Below are 7,500 nucleotides of genomic sequence, written 5' to 3'. Positions count from 1 at the left end.
GTGAAATCTCCATTCGCTGTATGCAATAATTCAGAGAAATATCTCTGTTCATGTTAAATGTTAGATCTATTGAGTGATTTATAAATAGTTGGGATAGATTATAGCAGATATTTCCCGACATGGTGATTGAGAAAGCGACAGACAGTGCTCTGTTTTATAACTCATCCTGTGGCATTACATTAAGTTACTGCTTGCAGTTCATGATACTCAGCGCGCAGTAGGTATCACTGTAAAATATTCTGTCACATCCCTGCAATCTCCAGCTGAATTCTTCTGTATCTGTAACTTTAAATATTCCTACAAAACCCGTTGTTGCAAAAAAAAAAAGTTGGATAACTTTATCCCTCTTTTCATACGCGTCGTATTCAAGGTATGTCTTTCTTTTGTTTAATTGTACAGCTCTCCCATTCTTGTACCCACTAATCCATTGATGAACTGACTAATCGCCTGGATCATGTGAGTTAAGTATATCTTAGTTTTACCACACCACTGAGCTGATTAACAGCTCTCCTAGGGCTGGCCCGAAGGATTAGATATTTTAACGCAGCAAGGAACCACTTGGTCACCTAGCAACGGGACCTACAGCTTATTGTGGGATCCGAACCACATTATATCGAGAAACTAATTTCTTTCGCCAGAAATAAATTCCTCTACTTCCGCGTTGGCCGAGCCGAAAATCGAACTTCGGACCACCGGATTGGTAGCCGAGCGCGACAACCACTTATCCAACGAGGAACTGAAGAGAAGTTATGGAAGGCATCCGCATCTGTATAAAACTCTATTGTCCTTCACGTCTCAGTGAAATATGAGTTACAATTAATAACAAGTTCAGCTCCTTTCCTGGACACTTATTCCCGAACTGTAATCCAGTACCGAAATTCCCTGAAAACCTACGAGTTACTTAAATAAACTAATCTAACCTAACCTAATCTAACCTGACCTAAGGGCATGGGAAAAAAAAACGGGGCTGGTGCAATCTAAGTATACATCTTGGGATTTTGTTTCCTAATTCGGCCGTTTGCTCCTCGAATGATGTAATTAAGGAAACATCCCTTTGCCAGGAGGAATATCTCCTCTAATCGAAGATTTCATGGGGTATACGAGACCCTCGGAGAAGAACTTGAAGTGTTCACAAATTGACCTACAAAAGTCGAACTTCGGGGAAGAAAAATTGAACATGGAAGAATCTGTAGATTTTTAAGAAGGTGGTCCTTCAACTCGGGAAGAGTTGAACTGACTATTTATCATCTGTAAGTGAATCGTCCAGCTGATCTTTGGATACGGAAAAATAATGATTAGTTAAAATGTTGGTGTGGTTTGTCTATTTTTTTTATTAAAACGTTGACAAATAGTAATACAAGAAAGAAGAGGCTCGATTATAAAACAGGTGGAATCGGGTAAATACTTAGGTTCTACTTTAACCCACGAGAATGTCAATTTTTTCAACTTTTCAAATTTACTTCTCTGTGCCCCCAAAATTAATATTAGTGTTGTTTATGGACGATAATGATAATTCTCCCCTATCTTGCACGAGTCAGTTTTTACATTGCCGTAAGTATTGTACTTAGAAGTATTCTATAACTAAACACTTGGAACCCAGTCATACATAATGAAAATTACTGTATACCCAATAAGTCCTTCGGTTTTATTGATCATAGAAAAAATCATTGGTTAAAAATGGTGTCATAAACATCACCTCAGACTAAGAAAGGAAGGGGGTGCAAGTTGCCTGTCAATATTATGCAAGGAGCGATAGTTGCACCTAAAATCTCAGAGAATCTGAAAATTCCACTACAATGGTGCAAGGAGAGGAATCTGCCCGAGAAGCACGTGATTTTTTATTAGATTCTAAATTGTATTAAAAATCTTTTCGAATAAAATTTGAGAGGAACATCACTCCAGACAAATGAAGACGATAACTCTCCGTGAACTTGCAACTCTTCCAGAGGGATATTGTTTCCCAATCAGGGCATGCACGTATGAAATTCAGTGTGTTTGTTTGGCAGTCATAATAATGCATTGATAATGTTCAAACAAATCATTTTTGTCGCAGAGAGAGGCGTCCTTTCGCACACGTGATAGTATTTGAATTATGAATGAGTAAAAAAAGGATTTGCAGTTTGAGGGCTTAATTATAGGTAAATGTGGGTGGCTGTTGACCCCCTGTGAGATATACTCATGTGTATGTATGGATAATATATATATATATATATATATATATATATATATATATATATATATATATATATATATATATATATATATATATATATATTGGGGTGTGTGTGTGTGTGTGTGTGTGTGTGTGTGTGAGTGAGGGTGTGTGACACCACTATTAGCAACCATGAATTAATCAATTGGTAATGAATCTAATACCTATGCCTGTTACAAAACTACTTGTCTTTTCGTTCTGTAAAATATTCTTTCCTTTATCCCAGAGGGACAATACAAATTTTCCCTCTGCGATCACAGAATGCCATAAGTCGCCTGTTTCAGCATTTTTTATTGCTATTTTACTTAATTGCGAACCTTTGTTTATATACAAGTGTAATGAGAGCCATATATTGCACTGAATATGAATGACCATCATAATTAACGTGAATATTAATAACGTTACTCAGGTAATATGCATTCTAATGGCACGTTTGTATCCTTGTCTGTAAAAATGTAAGTTATACGTTTTGTAATTAGAGAATTTAGCGTGTTTGATATGTATGTGGGAGCTGGACACGACAAACATGCAGTGACTAATTTGCATTGATAATTAGTATTTGTTCAGACGTCACTGAGCGACGAGAATAAAGCGACTCAGGGATGGTCTTATTAATCATTATGGAAAGCATTGGGTAACTTCTTGGACAAGAGGAGACATTTAATTTCTTGAAGATGACAACTCCTATTTAGGTTATAGAAGAAGGTGTCTGGAGAGGACGACAAAGCGAAGAAATTGGGGATCTCGCTGGAAAGCCCCTAGCATCTGGCTGTATGAGATCGCAGAAGGTATGTTTGGCAGGACTTCCGGTTAGAATGGGAGAGGGCAGAATGAATAAAGTGGTTATGGAAGGATCCATACAATGGAGGAGACCAGTGGGGAGACCGAGGATGAGATGGAGAGATGATGTGGTAAGAAATCTGAGAGAATTGTGAGTATAGGATGCTTAGAATACAGACACCATCCTAACCTACGAACATTCAACTTACGACCGATTAACTTGCAAACATTCGACTTACGAACATTCGACTTACGAACATTCAACTTACGAACATTCGACTGACAAACATTCGACTTATGAACATTTGACTTACAAACATTTGACTTAAGAACATTCAACTTATGAACATTCGACTTACGAACATTCAACTTACGAACATTTGACTTATGAACATTCGACTTACGAACATTGAACTTACGAACATTCAACTTACGAACATTCAAATTGCCAAAATTCAACTTGCGAACATTTAACTTAAGAACATTCGACTTACGAACATTCAGTCGGAGATACAAACAAAGGGGATCGCAAATTAAAATTGCGTTCAGAGATTTTCCTTTGCCACAGTTAGTTCAAATTTGGTTTTGCCAACCTATTCCGTGCATTCGGGACTGTATGTACAGTCTATTTACAGCGGTCGCCAAACTTTTGAACTTCATGGACCAATAATGTATAATTTTAAATTTGGCGGGCCACTAATATAAATTCTAAAAAAGGTAAATACGTTTATATAATAATAATCAGGAATTTTTTATTTTATTAATATGGAATGCACTAACAAAGTTATAGTTTAATTATGAAAAAAATTGAAAACTTGAAATTAACTTAAGTATTATACATTTTAAAGTGAGATTTGTTCCTGCTTGTTTGAAATAAGTTTGTTGAATATTTCTCCAATGACGTTACTGTTTTTATTTGAAGCCGACATCCAAATTTGTAATGCCAATTCTCCCTAGAATGCTAAATCTAGCATTAAAAATGCTAAACTGCCAACACTTGGCTCTCTGTCTTCTGTGCAATTTGTATCAGGGTTGCCTGAAGAGAATTAAGAAAACATAGAAATTTAAATAATGTCCCAATTTTTCTGCGGACCATAAAAAATTTTTCACGGACCACCGGTAGGCGACCGCCGTCTATTACATTTTAGGAAGAAAAAACGCAACGTACAGTAGTGTATTGATTCTAAATCATACTGTACTTAAATAGGCATGAAGCGTACAGTAACCACCTTACAACCAAAGAGAGAGAGAGAGAGAGAGAGAGAGAGAGAGAGAGAGAGAGAGAGAGTGAGAGAGAGAGAGAGAGAATTAGAGGAATTATCATTAAATCTTGCAAAAGAACCGCAACGAAAATAGAGAGATGTCACTGCAACCTGGGAACACAAAATTATATGCAAACCAACTTTTAAGTTTAGAAGGGTCAATTAAATTTTATTTACAGTTTTGGTTTTTTTTTTCTTTTATAGATAAAAATGAGATTTATGGCCCGCCGTTAATCTTCGTTTCGACCCTTGTCATTGGGAAAGAAATTAATAATTTTTTTGCCAGGCTAATTACGCCGCGTAAAAGCGGGAAGGATTTATGGTATCTGGAGTTAGGCTTGACAATGAATTTTTCACTTCCGGCGAATGACGCAAACTTCCTGGGGTCCATTTATTATCCCCAACAACAATATTCAGTACTTCAGGCGACGGAACCAAGTCTCAGTTTTATTCTCCCTTTATTCTTTTTTAAATATAGCCCCTTCTTTTCGGAAAGCAGGGCAAGATGTTCGTCCATTATCCATCATTAATCTTTCCGTGTGTGTGTGGGGGGGGGGGAACACTTTGTGGGGGGGGGGGGGGGGGGGGGGGGGAGAGGGACAAGATCTAAGGAAAAGTGCAAGGTTTAGTTAAAGTCTCCTAATACGCTGGAAGTTCAAGAAGAAGATACTCCGCTCTTTCATTTATCAAGGGCTTGTGCCCTTCTACTGGTAACAAAATAAATGCAAAACTAACATATACTGCATACTAAACACAATGTCGCACACGACACACTCATATATATAATATATATATATATATGATATATAGGTATATATATATATATATATATATATATATATAGATATATGTATGGTATATATATATATATATATATATATATATATATATATATATTATATATATATATATATATAAATATATATATATATATATATATATATATATATATATATATATATATATATTATGTATATATATATATATATATCATATATATATATATATATATATATAGATAGAATATATATATATATATATATATATATATATAGATATATATAGTATATATATATATATATACATGATACTGATCTATAGTCACTTATAAACAACGTACTTACGATATAATCACAGTTTCCATGGCTGACATGCTTTGCCCTAATATACAATTTCCCACGTCAAATATACGTTATTTATAATGCGTTCTGGGGGGATTTTACTTCCATAAAATTGCGTCATAATTCTTTTGTGGTAGATATGGCCCGGACGTTTATTTATTACGATGGTTTTTCGTCTTCGGTTTGAAAGTCCGGGTTTTTTTTTTTTGATGCCATTCTAAAAGCTGTGATATATAGCTGAGGCAAATTACATAACAACGTCTTTTTCAACGTCGTGAATAAATGACTATTTTTGGGGAAATTTTTTTTTTCTTGTACTCTTTGAAGGCTAACCTTTCCTTCCATTCTTTTTATCCTTTTGTAGTAAGCTTCGTGGTATTTCCATTGAATGTTTATGGTGAATTATTCTCTTTAAAAATTTTAAGGCTGAGTTTTTTCCCTCACAAAGTGTGGCTGAAAATTTTATTTTCTCAAATGTGGTTGTAAAAATTTTTTTTTCTCAAATGTGGTGGAGAAATTTCTTTTCTCTCCTCTCTCTCCCTCTCGGCTCTCCTCGTCATCTTCCTCTCTCTCTTCTCTCTCTCTCAAATGTGATAGAAAAAAAATATTTGTTTCTTTCAAATGTGGTTGAAATTTTTTTTCTCAAATGTGGTTGAAATTTTTTTTTCTCAAATGTGGTTGAAATTTTTTTCTCAAATGTGCTTGAAAAAAAATGTTCTCTAATGTGCTTGAAAATATTTTTCTCAAATGTGGATGAAATTTTTTTTTCTCAAATGTGGTTGAACAAAAATGTTTTCTCTCAAATGTGGTTGAAACATTTTTTTCTCAAATGTGGTTGAACCTTTTTCTCTCAAATGTGGTTGAAAAATTTTTTTTCTCAAATGTGGTTGGAAATTTCTGTTCTGAAATGTGGTTACATTTTTTATCTCTGTAATCTCAAGTTGCGGTGTCTCCTAATAGAATAAATCTGTATTTATATGCAATTGAATTTCTTTCAAGCACTTGATGTGATGTGACTAACGATCTGGAAACTTCTCTTAAAACGCTTTTTATAGTTATGAACGATGTCTATACATTTTCTCAACGGTTTCGTGAAACTCAACCCAACTTTATATCACGTTGTATTTCGGATTCTTTTGTTTTGTTGATTATTTAGGTCGTTTTCTCTTTCTTATGAGATTTCCTTAGTTCTTGCGTATATATTATGAGAATATCTCGGCTGTTACTTCATGAATAGTATCAGTGAATAATCCCTGAACGGAGTTATTCATCTTCACATCCATCACAGGTTAAATTCCTTCTGAATCATTATTTAAGCCTTTCCATCGCATTTAAAGTTTCAAGTGATTTCTCACAGCACTCTGGATGCTGTGAGATAATGTTCTTTGGGACAGTTTAGATCAATGCTCTTTGAAGAGTTGGCATGAATTCTGTTGGTATATATATATATATATATATATATATATATATATATATATATATATATATATATATATATATATATATATATATATATTATATATATATATAGAATTTGAAGGGTCAATTCTTGGCTAGGCGCGTAAACAGGATTTAGTGGCTATATAAATATATATATATATATATATATATAATATATATATATATATATATATATATATAGGCTATATATATATATATATATGTTTAGTTTATATATAATATATATATAGATAATATATATATATATATATATATATATATATAGTATATATATATTATATAGCCTAAATTCTGTTTACACGCCTAGCCAAGAATTTTCTTAACAAGGTTTGCAAACTCAGCTTTCGTTTTCCGCTGTTGTCATGGCGGTACTACAGTATTGGGCCCAACCGCCTATCTCTTCCTTACCCCCTTCTCTCTCTCTCTCTCTCTCTCTCTCTCTCTCTCTCTCTCTCTCTTTCTGCTTTTACGGAACACTTTTTTTTTTTTGGTTTCTGTAGTGTCATTGTGCCTACCCTTGTCAAAGCCTTTGAAGAAGACCGTGCATTTCTTTGGCATTTATGTTGAAAGTATTACGTAACGCTCGCAACATCACACATACGCACATATCTATCTATCTATCTATATATATATATATATATATATATATATATATATATATGTG

This window comes from Macrobrachium nipponense, chromosome 39 (assembly GCF_015104395.2).
Source record: "Macrobrachium nipponense isolate FS-2020 chromosome 39, ASM1510439v2, whole genome shotgun sequence".
Lineage (NCBI taxonomy): Eukaryota > Metazoa > Arthropoda > Malacostraca > Decapoda > Palaemonidae > Macrobrachium > Macrobrachium nipponense.
This window is presented reverse-complemented; position numbering follows the sequence as displayed.